The 14607-nt window shown below is 41.6% G+C and overlaps 1 pseudogene; it reads left to right on the top strand.

Annotated features, from left to right (window-relative positions):
- The first annotated feature begins 8712 nt into the window (after positions 1-8712).
- On the top strand, positions 8713-9580 carry LOC138073557 (small ribosomal subunit protein uS2-like; annotated as a pseudogene).
- The last annotated feature ends 5027 nt before the right edge of the window (positions 9581-14607 follow it).

Below are 14607 nucleotides of genomic sequence, written 5' to 3'. Positions count from 1 at the left end.
CCAAATATAGCACAGAAAAGTTTCTAAAATGAATTTTTTTTCTTACAGCAACCCATTAAAATTGACTATCAAGTCATTTGCATATACCTCATGCTTAAGTTGCAAAATTCATTATCTCATTAACTGAAAAAAACTCTCCCATCAGCTTAATATTCTCTGTCTAATCCCAATATTACATTCTTTTGCAGTCCAATTAGAAATAAGCCCATTCTTTTCTTAACCTTTTATGCATTTGATCCAAAAAAATTGTACTTCAAAAAAAAATCAAAATAAAACTGAACTATTATTTGTTGCCAGAGGATTGATTAGTTGTGAATTCGACTTGCTGAATGTTTGAAGTCACTATGGAAAAATCAACATTTCTTACTGTGCACACAATGAGCTTGCTGTGAACTGAATTGTGCCCCCTACCAATTCATATGTTGGAACCCTAACCCCAGTGTGACTGTATTCAGAGGGCTCCTTGGTGGCTCAGACAATAAAAAAAAATCTGTCTTAATGCAGGAGACTCAGGTTCAATCCCTGGGATGGGACTGTATTTAGAGATAGGGTCAAAAGGAGTAATTAAAGGTAAATGAGGCCAAAGCCTTTTACTGTGTGGATCAGAAAAAACTGCGGAAAATTCTGAAAGAGATTGGAATACCAGACCACCTGACTTGCCTCTTGAGAAATCTGTATGCAGGTCAGGAAGAAATAGTTAGAACTGGACATGGAACATAGACTGGTTCCAAATAAGAAAAGGAGTACATCAAGGCTGTATATTGTCACCCTGCTTATATAACTTATATGCAGAGTACATGGTGAGAAATGCAGGGGTAGAGGAAGCACAAGGTGGAATCAAGATTGCCAGGAGAAATATCAATAACCTCAGATATGCAGATGACACCACCCTTATGGCAGAAAGTGAAGAACTAAAGGGCCTCTTGATGAAAGTGAAAGAGGAGAGTGAAAAAGTTGGCTTAAAGTTCAACATTCAGAAAACAAAGATCATGGCATCCAGTCCCATCACTTCATGGCAGATAGATGGGGAAACAGTGGAAACAGTGTCAGACTTTATTTTTCTGGGCTCCAAAATCACTGCCGATGGTGACTGCAGCCATGAAATTAAAAGACACTTACTCCTTGGAAGGAAAACTATGACCAACCTAGACAGCATATTAAAAAGCAGAGACATCACTTTGTCAACAAAGGTCTGTCTAGTCAAGGTTATGGTTTTTCCAGTGGTCATGTATGGATGTGAGAGTTGGACTATAAAGAAAGCTGAGCGCCAAAGAATTGATGCTTTTGAACTGTGGTGTTGGAGAAGACTCTTGAGAGTCCCTTGGACTGCAAGGAGATCCAACCAGTCCATCCTAAAGGAGATCAGTCCTGGGTATTCATTGAAAGGACTGATTTTAAGCTGCAACTCCAATACTTTGGCCACCTGATGTGAACAGCTGACTCATTTGAAAAGACCCTGATGCTGGGAAAGATTGAGGGCAGGAGGAGAAGGGGATGACAGAGGATGAGATGGTTGGATGGCATCACCTACTCAATGGACATGGGTTTGTGTGGACTCCGGGAGTTGGTGATGGACAGGGAGGCCTGGCGTGCTGTGGTTCATGGGGTCGCAAAGAGTCAGACACGACTGAGCGAGGGAACTGAGCTGAACTGAGGTCATAATGAGGGCTTCCACAGTGGCTCAGTGGGAAAGAATCTGCCTCCAATGCAGGCGATGCAGGAGATCCAGGTTCAATACCTGGGTTGGGAAGATCCCCTGGAGAAGGGATAGGCCACCCACTCCAATATTCATGGGCTTCCCTGGTGGCTCAAACAGTAAAGAATCCACCCACAATTCAGGAGACCTGGGTTTGATCCCTGGGTTGCCCTTCCTGGAGGAGGGCATGGCAACCCACTCCAGTATTCTTGCCTGGAGAATCCCCATGGACAGAGGAGCTTGGAGGGCTACAGTACATGGGGTCGCAAAGAGTCAGACATGACTGAGTGACTAAGCACAGAGATCATAAGGGTGGATTTCTGACATGATAGGATTAGTTCCTTATAAGAACAGACACTGGAGACCTTGTTCACTCTGAGTGCACACAAAGAGGTCACATAAGCACATGGCGAGAAGGGCACCATGCTCAAGCCAGGAGGAGAGGCCTCTCCAGAAACCAATCTTGCTGAAACTCTGGTCTTGGATTTCTGGCCTTTCAAACTGTGAGAAAATAAATGTCTGCTGTTTAAGCCACCCAATCTATGGCATTTTGTTATTGCAGCTTGAGCTAAGACAGAGCTAATGATCATGAAACTTCTCTGAGAGCCAAAGTCTCTTTACTATAGTCTTATGCTATGTCAACAGTGTATAATGGCCAGCATTTAAATACTGAAAATGACCACTTGAATTTTAAACAAGTTTTCCTGGCCCCAAGCTGCTGTCTCTTCATCTAGAAAATGATAGGAGTATTGCTATCGTGAAGATATCCCTCAGTGGGGGAAAAAAATGAAGTTATCATCATAAAAGTCATCATCATTTGTGCAACAGATCCTATGGATTTCTCCCTAACAATAAAGTTTCAAACTAATTCATTTATTTGAAAAGTCTACTTATTATTGGGGAATGATTTTTTTTTCTTTTGCCTAATGTTTCCTTCCTGTGAAGATAGCTAAGGCCTTTCTCTTTCCCCTTACCCATTTGAACCAAACTGATAAACTTTGTAAAGAGTGTTTACATTACCTCAACTCCTCTTTCTCTTGAGATGTGCCTCTCTGCAGAAAGCACAAATTCTTTGTTTTCAGTTCAGTTCAGTTCCGTCGCTCAGTCATGCCCGATTCTTTGTGACCCATGAACCACAGCACACCAGGCCTCCCTGTCCATCACCAACTCCCGGAGTCCACCCAAACACATGTCCATTGAGTCGGTGATGCCATCCATCTATCTCATCCTCTGTCATCCCCTTTTTCTCTTGGCCTCAATCTTCTTCAGCATCAGGGTCTTTTCAAATGAGTCAGCTCTTCACATCAGGTAGCCAAAGTATTGGAGTTAAGGCTTCAACATCAGTCCTTTCAATGAATACCCAGGACTGATCTCCTTTAGGATGGACTGGTTGGATCTCCTTGCAGTCCAAGGGACCCACAAGAGTCTTCTCCAACACCACAATTCAAAAGCATCAATTCTTTGGCGCTCAGCTTTCTTTATAGTCCAACTCTCACATCCATACATGTCCACTGGAAAAACCATAGGCTTGACTAGACTGACCTTTGTTGACAAATAATGTCTCTGCTTTTTAATATGCTGTCTAGGGTGGTCATAGCTTTCCTTCCAAGGAGTAAGTGTCTTTTAATTTCATGGCTGCAATCACCATCTGCAGTGATTTTGGAGCCCAGAAAAATAAAGTCTGACACTGTTTCCACTGTTTCCCCATCTATCTGCCATGAAGTGATGGGACCGGATGCCATGATCTTTGTTTTCTGAATGTTGAACTTTAAGCCAACTTTTTCACTCTCTTCTTTCACTTTCATCAAGAGGCTCTTTAGTTCTTCTTCACTTTCTGCCATAAGGGTGCTGTCATCTGCATTACCGAGGTTATCCCGGCAATCTTGATTCCGGCTTGTGCTTCTTCCAGCCCCGCATTTCTCATGATGTCCTCCGCATATAATTTAAATAAGCAGGGTGACAATATACAGCCTTGATGTACTCCTTTTCCTATTTGGAACCAATCTGTTGTTCCATGTCCAGTTCTAACTGTCACCTCCTGACCTGCATACAGGTTTCTCAAGAGGCACAGTCAGGTGGTCTGGTATTCCCATCTCTTGAAGAATTTTCCACAGTATATTGTGATCCACACAGTCAAAGGCTTTGGCATAGTCCATAAAGCAGAAATAGATGTTTTTCTGGAAATCTCTTGCTTTTTCCATGATCCAGTTGATGTTGGCAATTTGATCTCTGGTTCCTGTGCCTTTTCTAAAACCAGCTTGAACATCTGGAAGTTCACAGTTCATGTATTGCTGAAACCTGGCTTGGAGAATTTTGAGCTTTACTTTACTAGCATGTGAGATGAGTGCAATTGTGTGGTAGTTTGAGCATTCTTTGGCATTGCCTTTCTTAGGGATTGGAATGAAAACTGACCTTTTCCAGTCCTATGGCCACTGCCGAGTTTTCCAAGTTTGCTGGCATATTGAGTGCAGCACTTTCACAGCATCATCTTTCAGGATTTGAAATAGCTCAACTGGAATTCCATCACCTCCACTAGCTTTGTTTGTAGTGATGCTTCCTAAGGCCCACTTGACTTCACATTTCAGGATGTCTAGCTCTAGGTGAGTGATCACACCGTCATGATTATCTGGGTTATGAAGATCTTTTTTGTACAGTTCTTCTGTGTTACCATGTTAAAAGTCTTACCTAAGCTGTCTTTCCATGTAAGAAAGCCCAGGACCAACTGGGTAAGTATATCTAATGTCAGGATTTCGTTAGAAAGTCCATTCAGCCCCGACACTAAGCCAACATAGCCTGTATCAGTAATAAAGATGCTATTTTGGCCTCAGCATTTACTCTCAAAAAAAAAGAAAACCTCTCAAATTACTCTGAAAGAAGAAGAGCAGGGTATTATCTAATGCCAACTCCTTTCAGAGAACATGTCCAGCATAACTGCAGGACAAACCTTTGATTTCTATTATCTCTACCATTTGAGAGTCCAGGAGAAAACATGAACCTTAATGGAGGTGGAATTATCCTTGCTATGACTGCAGTAAATATTTGTTGAAGGGGAAAAAAATGGAAAGAGAAGATACACCATATATACCTAGTTTAATGGAAAGCCTATTTCTGCCATATACATTAGAGAAATTGTTCAAGAACAGTTCATCCATGTGAAAATATTAGCACTGTAATTCTGCCAAGGTCAGTAAGACCTAGTGATTTGCTGAGATATCACCTTCATTTCACCAGGTAAATAAAGGCTCCTTTTTCAGTATGTCCTATCCAAGAAGGCACTCCATAGCCACAGTTAAATTATGAATACAGCACATATGTTCCATACCATATCATTTACAGCACAATTTAGCATAGACATAATGCTTTGTAACAAACTACAATACCATTCACAAAATGCATTTAAATAGCATAATTTAGTTCATTAAATTCAGTCATTTACAGTAAATCAAAATCATCATAGGAATTGAAGAGAGTACACAGTTGTTTGTTTGAATAGTTAAGCTAGGTAAGTCAATTTCTTTTTGAAGGTCAAGGACACAGTTGTTTCCATTTTCTTTTATAAAAAAGATACAGCTGGTGTCAAAAGATAATTTAATGTCACTTTGAAATGATCAACCCTCTTTTTTTCACCCCCCATCTCCGGTTGCATATCATATCCCTGCCACTCCTAAAATATAAAATTCTCCAAAAACATTTTGCATACTAGTAACTAGAAGGTGTCTATAGATTTTACCATATCTCAAATGGACAATTTCTTTAAATTTTTAACCAAAATATGTACCTTTGGCCCTGAGAAAGGTTCAAACACTAACTCATAGTACATGTAGTCATCTGTTTATCTGTCTGCTTTTCATACCATATTGTAAGCCCCTTGTGGGGCTTAGTCAATCATATTTAGATTCCTACAACCTAGCAGTGTTTGTTGACTGTAAATTCTTTGAAAGCAAGGACTGGTTCTTTTATTTATCTATTTCTAGTCCTTATGGCCCTTACCATAGTGCTTCACACAGACAGTAAATATTCATTGATTTAAAAATCTCATTGGAGTGGCTTACCTAAGGATATATCTTATAAGCACACAAATTCAGTATATTTTTTATTGTCTTAGTAAGGTCTGGCATGCTGCAGTCCATGGGGTCACAAAGAGTTGGACATAACTGAGCAACTGATCTGTTGGTAAAAAACCAGTGCCTAAAATGGCAAAGGCAAAGTAAGAAAAGAAGGACTTCTTTCAGGGTTTAATACAAACTACTTGGCCTATCTGACTGTTACACTGTCCGATGTTCTCTGAAAAGAATCACATTCCAGGAGGACACAATTGTCTTTACCTAACCCAAGTCTTTTAGCCTTTTCCTGAAATGCTTTCACCAGAAACTCAACCAACAATAATCGATTGTATGAGGATTTCAGCTAGAGTTCAACTGCTTTAAGGCTAATGCAATCTAGACAGCATCCATGGGCTCAGCATTTATCCAGACATTCCATAACCTTATATCTGCCTTGCCCTAGGTGCTGCGTTAACTGCAGAGGATAAGGACTCAGGTGAGACCTGAATGCTGTCCTCAAGCTGCTTAGAGTGCAGCAGGGCACACCATCAATAGTGCAGTGTCCGAGGTAAGCACAAGTCCGCAGAGCGAGCATACACTGTCTTGATGATAAAAAGACACCACCTCCCTCTCTTCAGTACTTCCCACCCTCTAGGAAGAACTAGTTTCCACTCTCAGCCTTTTTTTTGTTGCTGTTATTTATTGATTTATTTTTGGCTGCCCTGGGTCTTCCTTGCTTTGCATAGGCTTTCATTGTGGTTCTCAGCCCTTTTTGAGAGGGCCTGGAGGAAGTGATAACCTGGAGGAAGTCTAAAGGAGACTACCAGGTAGAAGGGTTGCCTGCTCACATTTCTTCCCTTCAGGCTACCTTTCCCCTTACTTAAAAAGGAGGCAGAGAAGGAAAGAATGTTGGAAGATGAAGAGGGAAATTTTTTAATTCATAGTAACTGTTCTTGAAAGTATCTGAATATTGCTGGGGAGAATATTGCTGGTATGAGGAACCATGTCAGAGTCCATTACCATGAACAGCCTCTAATTCTATTGACCCCTACACTGAGAATATCAACAGCTCCACAGAGCCCAAGCAATAAAGCACAAACTCCTTAGATTGCATTAAACACTTCTGTACTCTGGCTTCAGTCTAGAGACTAGAAACTGCTAGTTCCTTCTGACATCTATTTTCCCCTTCTTCTATCAGCAACAAAAATTTTAGCTGGAAACACAGTTGCCCAGATAAAAAAATTATTTCCCAGTTTCCTTTACAGCTAGATGTGGCCAGATGACTAAATTCGGGCCAACAGAACACAAGTGAAAATGTCAGGAGGGAGCTTCTGGGAACCTAAAGAGACAGTTAGATGCACACCTTATCCTGCCCATTGGAACACGCCATGCCAATCCTGGATTGTCTACCTCCAGATTTGTAACTAAAAGGGAAATTATTTTCTATCCTATTTCAGCCACTGGATTCAGCCACTATTTGAACATCGTGTTTTCTGCAAACTCCCTTTCCCCCAGGTCCGCCCATAGAGGCCTTCTATCAGCCAGGCAATGTGTCTCTAAATACCTCGTCTTATTTCAAGCCTCACAAATACCCTGTTAGGTAGCTGCTATTATTAGTTCCACTTTACAGATGAAGAAACTGAGACTTATAAAGATGAATTTACTCCAGAGGCTATGCTTGTAATCTCTGTAACAGCACTGTCCAGTAGAACTTTCCACAGGAATGAAAATGCTTTCTATCTGAGTTGTCTAATACAGTAGCCACTACCCGTATATGGCTGTGGAGCACTTGAAATACGGCTAGTTCAATTTCAATTTCATTAAATTTTAATTAATTGAATTTCGATAGCCACGTGTAGGTAATGGCTACAGTGTTGAATGCTACAGCTCTCAAGACTCCATACTGAAGCTTTAGAAAACAGCACCACCATGCCTTGTATTGATCAGGTGCTCGATAGATGTTTGCTTTAGTACTTTGAGTTGGATTGAGGTAAACATCAACTACACTAGACATAATCCATGTAGATGGAAAAGAAAAAAAAAACAGAGAAAGGGAGAAACTTCAACAAATTCAGGGACAATATGCAAAATGATGAAGTTGAAGGGACAACAACAAAACACTCAAGCTCAGCATCAGTAGCAGGAGAACCCTCAACTCATTTTGTCCTTGCTCAAGCGGAGTCTGGAAGAGGTATGTCAAGATGGGCAAAGACAGCGTATATAAACCCAGTTTAATAAAAGCTGGGCTGGCATCCATTTATAAAAACCTCCAGAGGACACTGAGGTTTCTCATACTATCTATTAAGAAACTGTCTGTAAAAGGTTGGGATGGGTCTCACTAGGCTGGAAAGAATAAGTCCAGATCACTCTATTTAACAACCATTCATCATAAATTCCATTTTTCATTCGGTGAGGAAATGACAGAAACTTACTCACTCCTGGTTACAGCAATTCAGAGCCAAAAAAAAAAAAAAACCTTCTAGTTATACTATTAGACCAAACTCTAAAATTTTAGGCCCCTTTGGAATTTTTCACTCTTGCTTTTACCCCACTGAGGTGGAGCACCAAAGAATGCAGTCAGGGACCCACACTGTTTAGTAGCTCCTCTCAGCCTGGCCATTCTGGGTGTGACCTTTCACTAGGTCCCTGGCATAAGGCAGCATGTCGTCTCTTGGAGCAAAGCCAGAATGTAAGATGAAAAGCCTCATGCGGAGGATGACGCAAGGGAAATAATCATGACTTTCATACTGAGAGCCAGAAAGAAATTTGAGGTCTTAGGCACACTGGTACCTAAGCCTGGAGGTTTTACTGAGCATAAAATTCCCTTAACATTTTATTCGGTAGAGCTTCCAGCCACAGAACAGTAAGTATACTAGCAGTGGAACTGCGGGTGTGCCACTCTGCACTACCCAGAGAGGGGTCCAGATGGTGCTGTCCTGGATTTCCATAATAATTTAAAGGGAAACATTCACAATGTCCAGAGCCCTTGATGTCCTACAGATGAAGTGGGAGGAAGTCCTCAAATTCCAAGCAGCAGGAACCCACTTAGGTGGCACCAACCATGACTTCCAAACGGAACAGTGCATCTACTAAAGGAAAAGAGATGGTGTCTACATTCTAGATCTGAAGGGGACCTGGGAGAAGCTTCTGCAGATGGCTTGTGCCATCTTGTTTAAAAACCTGCTGATCAGTGTCACGTCCTTCAGGAACACAGGCCAGGGGGCTGTGCTGAAGTGTGCTGTAACCACCGCAGCCACTCCTCCCGCTGCCCGCTTCACTCCCAGAACCTTCACTCACCAAACCCTGGCAGCTTCCAGGGGCTGCTTCTTCTGGTGGTCACTAATCCCAGGGCTGACAACCAGCCTCTCATGGAGGTGTTGTGTGTTAACCCACCGACCACTGTGCCCTGTACACAGATTCTCCTCTGTGCCTTGTGGACACTGACATCCTTGCAGCAAGAAGGAAGCTCACTCAGTGGGTCTGAGGAGATGGATGCTGCCCAGTAAGTTCTGCATGCACGTGGCGCCATCCTGGGGACACACCTGTTGAAGGGCACGCCTCACCTCTGCTTCTACCAAGGGGCTGGAGAGGTGGAAAAGAATGAGCAGGATGTGCTGAGGAGGCCACAAGGAGGAATGTCAGGGTGAATGGACCACCCCAGCTCCCAAGTTCACGGCTACTTCACCTGAGGTTGCAGATGGGTCTGAAGGCGCAGGCACCACTGTGCCTGCCCAGCGGGTCCTGCAGAAGACGGGAGACCTCAGCCATCACTGTGGACTGGTCTGCAGCTCCCACTGCGCAGCTGACTGAACTGGTAGGAGCAACCACTGAGTGGTCCTAAGCTGCCCTTCTCCAGGCTCTTACGCAGAGAAGACATAAGGTGGATAGAAAATAAACAGCAGATTCTTTCAAAACAAGACAAAACAATGTTGGTTGTAATGTGTTTGTATTAGGCAACTAACGGGCCCATTCAGTCCAGCAAACATTGTTTTAGTTACTACTATGCGAAGGTAATGCTAAATGCTAAGAGCACAAATACAAACACAGTGATACTTTGGGACATTTTGTAGCAATGTCTTCCGGAGAACAAATATTTTTAAAATCACTGCCATGCCTTACGTATACTACTTCAGGTAAGTCTCAAAAGCCTCCATAAAATTGATATGATTACTCCTGTTTTTTCAAGTGAAGAGGTTGAAGTTCAAAGTGATTAAATAACCTGCTTGTTTGTACAACTGGTAACTACCACAACCCAGATCCAAATCCAGGCCTACCTAAATCCAAAATGTGTGTCCTTCTCACCAGGCTTCTTGCTTCCCCCGTCCCTTCCAAATACAACAGCAAGACAGTATACTCAAAGATTAGCTCCCCGAATAATATCAGATATCCTCAGGGCCTGTAACAGCATGGCCTTTCACAGGCTGAAGTAGCTATTACAAACAATACCCAATCACATATCATATTTTATCTCCAGCGTCACAATTATCCTGTAAGACAATCCTGTGAATATTATCATGCCCATTTGACAAATAAAGAAACTCAGTCTCAGGCAAATTAATTGAGTTGGTCGAAACCATACAACTACTAAAGAAAAGAATCAGCATTGGAACCCAACGCTGACTTTAACTTCTAAGCCAATACTCTTTCAACTAACCACTCTGCCTTGAAAAACAAAGATTCTGAAATCAGAGTAAATTTTGGATTTAATATTAGACCCAATCCTCTTTGAGGAGGGTGGGAGGACTTTCTTACTTGATTACCTAGCAGAAAGCAATGGGTCTGGAAGCAGAAAACCATTAAGACATGCCTAAGAAATAATGAACAAACCAGATTCCAAGATAAAAGGAAAGCTCCACAAGTATCAGGAGAGTACCAAAGACCCCCCGTAAATCAGATATGGACTAACACTGCTGAGAGTAGGGAGAAGCCCAGACAATTGGAGCTGAAAAAAAAAAAATCTGATTTTGAAACCTAACTTTGTTGCTTACGATTTATGTAATTTTAAGCAAGTTATTTCAACCTCTTTGGACTTCATTACTGTTTTTATATCTGCCAAAGTGGATTATTGAATTTGCAAATGTGAAGTGCTTTGCAAAAAGAATCAACAGTTTTAAGAAACTACAAGTGCTAGGACCTGAACTAGAGTTGGAAGGTGTGAGGAGATTGGGAAAAAAATACATGCAAAACCCCCTTAACACTAACAAGAACCATGAGATCATTTTTAATAGTATCTCTTTTTACAGGGAAGGAAACTGAGGTCTGGAAAAGTGAAGTACTTTGGCCAAGGTCACACAACCAGTAAGTGCTGGAGCTATAACTTGAAACCAGGAGCCTGACTCTAGAGACCACACTTCTGCTCTCTGCACTGGGGTGCTCTGAAAAGCCAGGGAATAGCAGCAGGAGCAGGACAGGAACACTTATGGAAACTGGCACTCAAATTAAAGCTAAGAAGTCTGGAGAAAAATGACTAGCCTGGAGCTGCTGCTGCTGCTGCTGCTAACCCTGGAGCAATGAGGGTCAAATAAAGCACTGGGCTACAAACAAGTAAAGAGGCAGCAACTTGAGGTTACAAATATCACTGAATAAGGCAAAACAAGTGGTCAGAGGACTCAGTTGAGAAGAAACAGAAGAATCCAAGGGAAAAAACAGAAAAGACAGAAAAAGAAAAATACTAATAGACAAAAATTACCCAGTTGTTAATGGGAAAGGAATTATAATTGGGAACAGGGATGTGCTACATACTTCTTTTATTATCAAGGAACAATGCTGCTTCTGCAGCTTTAAAACTAATAAAACTAAAAGCACTAACATATACGACAAAACAAGAAAATATCAATGGATCTAGATAGAAAAACAGGGTAGAGAGGTCAAAAACCAAACAATCAGCTTGGCACAGCAGAGAATCCAAACAAAATGCACCTAACAGGGAGACACAGACTAGAATGGCAGAGCTGGAAGGGAGGGGTCTGAGACCTCCACCCCTCCTTCATTTTTTAAGTGCAGGAAACTGAGGCCCAGAGTGGGAAGTGTAATGAGTCCAGGGTCACATCATTCATTGCAGCACACCACAGACACAAACTTGGCCCCAGGTTATAGGCAGTTCAGATTCTACAGATTAATACAAAAGACAGGCAGAGATGGAGGAACAGGTGCCAAAGAGAACACATTTCCTGACAACAGTCACTAAAAAAACAAGTCTAGATACAGGGCAAACAACCATACACCTTTGTGGGTGTGCAGAATCCCTGTGGTCTTCTTTGTAGAACAAAGGAATCTTTGGGGGAAAGTGGAAGGATGCCTGCGCAGAGAAATCAAGATTTTGTGAACAAGCAATCAGAGCCGATGATGCAAAGGGACTATCTTTTCTGTAATAAACATCCATGAGACTTCAGGTGAGTCATTTAATCTCCCTCAACCTCAGTTTCTCCATCATTTGGATTATCTCGCCAAACAAGGTTGTTGTTACAGAATCAGGATTTCTCAATGTATTTGGCAAAATTCTCGAGGACAGGGTTTGGAGAGTTACATTAATACCTGTGTTTTGGAAACACTGCATTCTCTGTCTGCCACCCTGGAGACTTAAGGTGCACATGAAATGACCATTTCCTCCCTGGTAAAGTAAAAAGATAATAATGTTTTTCTAGAATAGCTGAAAGCATTGAGATCATGCATGTTAGGCATCTAGTTCCATATCCATGAGCGTGCGTCCTCAGTCTCTTCAGTCGTGTCTGACTCTTTGCAACCCTATGGACTGTAGCCCACCAGGCTCCTCTGTCTATGGGATTCTCCAGGCAAGAATACTGGAGTGGGTTGCCATGCCCTCCTCCAGGGGATCTTCCCAACCCAGGGAACGAACCCGCATCTCTTATGTCTTCTGCATTGGCAGGAGGAATCTTTGCCACTAGTGGTCCTGGGAAGCCCTACCATACCTGACACATCACCAGTACTCAATAAAACAGAGTTATTAATATTACTGAAATTTTTTACTGTATTAAGGCTAGGAAAAACAGGTATAAACATCATCCAATAGGACTCTTTTATGTTGTCAGCAACCAAAAATTCAACTCAAACCAGATTGAGCAAAAAGTAAAATTAGCTCACACAACTGAAAACACTTTTCCGGCTTTCATCTAATCCAGAGGCACCCATCCATTTGCCTCCCACTCTCAGCCTTACTCTCCTCCATATTATGTGCCGCAAGGAGGCAATGTGCCATTCTGCAACATCATGCCTACAATTCTCCCAGGTTTTGGTCCAGCGAAAAAAAAAGTCAGCTCTTCCTGGTGACTCCCATCTGAGTTTAGGACTTTGGAACAACTTAGGTCGTGGGCACATCCCATATAAGATGTAAAAACATCTTAGGAGTAATGAGTAAGTGAAATATATCATACTGTACATATTATATATACTGGAAAACAATGTTATTAGGAATGGCAACTACATGAGGTGATGAATTCATTGTTTAACTTGATTGTGGGAAGAATTTCAGAATGTATATGTATATCAAATCATTTTATGTTGTACAGTTTAAATATATACAATTTCTCAAAGAACTTGGAGAAAATAAAAGCACTAAAATAAACAATGTTATTAGAAGGATTTAATACTCTAGCCAGGACCGAGTCACAAGATCTAGTCCAGGTGAAGCCCTACCAACTACATTGGAAAGAAATGGTTCTCTAAAGGACATTTGGGTAGAGCTCAGAAAAAGGAAGAGCAGAAAAAACAAATATCTATTAGAAGATAAAATCTTTGTAACAAACTAATAGCAAAACAGCAAATAAAAAAGCAGACATTTTCATATATTATTGAGAGGGCATTTTGGCAAATGCACGTTCTTTTTGCCCAACTCCATTCCTAGAAGTTTATCCTGTACATAAATCACATCAGTGTGCAAGGATTTAATTAAAGGGTGATCACTGAAGCAACAGCTGTAACACAGCAAAACACTGTCCATTGATATGAAAGTTGTTAGATTACTATATTCATAGGGAAATATTGCAGTTATGTTTTAATAAGGTAGATATATATGTTCTGATATGGAAATAAGTCTATGATATGCTGTAAAGGGAACAAATTGCAAAAAATTAGATAAATTTGGTCCTGCTTATGTAGATACATGGGGCTTCCCAGGTGGCTCAGTGGTGAAGAAACTGCCTGTCAAGCAGAAGATGCAGATTCGATCCTTGGTTGGAAAGATCCCCTGGAGAAGGAGATGGCTGCTGCTGCTGCTGCTAAGTCGCTTCAGTCATGTCCAACTCTGTGCGACCCCATAGACGGCAGCCCACCAGGTTCCCCCGTCCCTGGGATTCTCCAGGCAAGAACACTGGAGTGGGTTGCCATTTCCTTCTCCAATGCATGAAAGTGAAAAGTGAAAGAGAAGTCACTTAGTTGCTCAGTCGGGTCGCTCTTAGCGACCCTACGGACTGCAGCCTACCAGGCTCCTCCGTCCATGGGATTTTCCAGGCAAGAGTACTGGATTGGGTTGCCACAACCCACTCCAATATTCTTGCCTGGAGAATCCCATGAACAGAGGAGCCTAACAGGCTGCAATCCATGGGGTCGCAAAGAGAGTCAGACACGACTGAGCAAGTAAACAACACATGTAGATATGTAAAAAATATATGGAAGAATATCCAAAAAATGAGTAATACTATTTATTGCTGAGGAAGAAGGGAGTACTAGGGAGTTAGAAAGAAGAAGAAGGAAGAAGACATTTACTTTTCACTTTGTATCCTGTAGGATTTTGTTTCACTAAATACACGATTTTTATTGCTTTAAAAAGTCTAAAAAATTTTTCTGGAATTGAGCTGCAGGAGTTGCTTGTATATTTTTGAGATTAGTTGTTTGTCAGTTGCTTCATTTGCT

This window comes from Capricornis sumatraensis, chromosome 2, assembly GCF_032405125.1.
Source record: "Capricornis sumatraensis isolate serow.1 chromosome 2, serow.2, whole genome shotgun sequence".
Taxonomy (NCBI): Eukaryota; Metazoa; Chordata; class Mammalia; order Artiodactyla; family Bovidae; genus Capricornis; species Capricornis sumatraensis.
The sequence above is the reverse complement of the archived record's forward strand: the minus strand, read 5'-3'. Positions and strand labels throughout refer to the sequence as shown.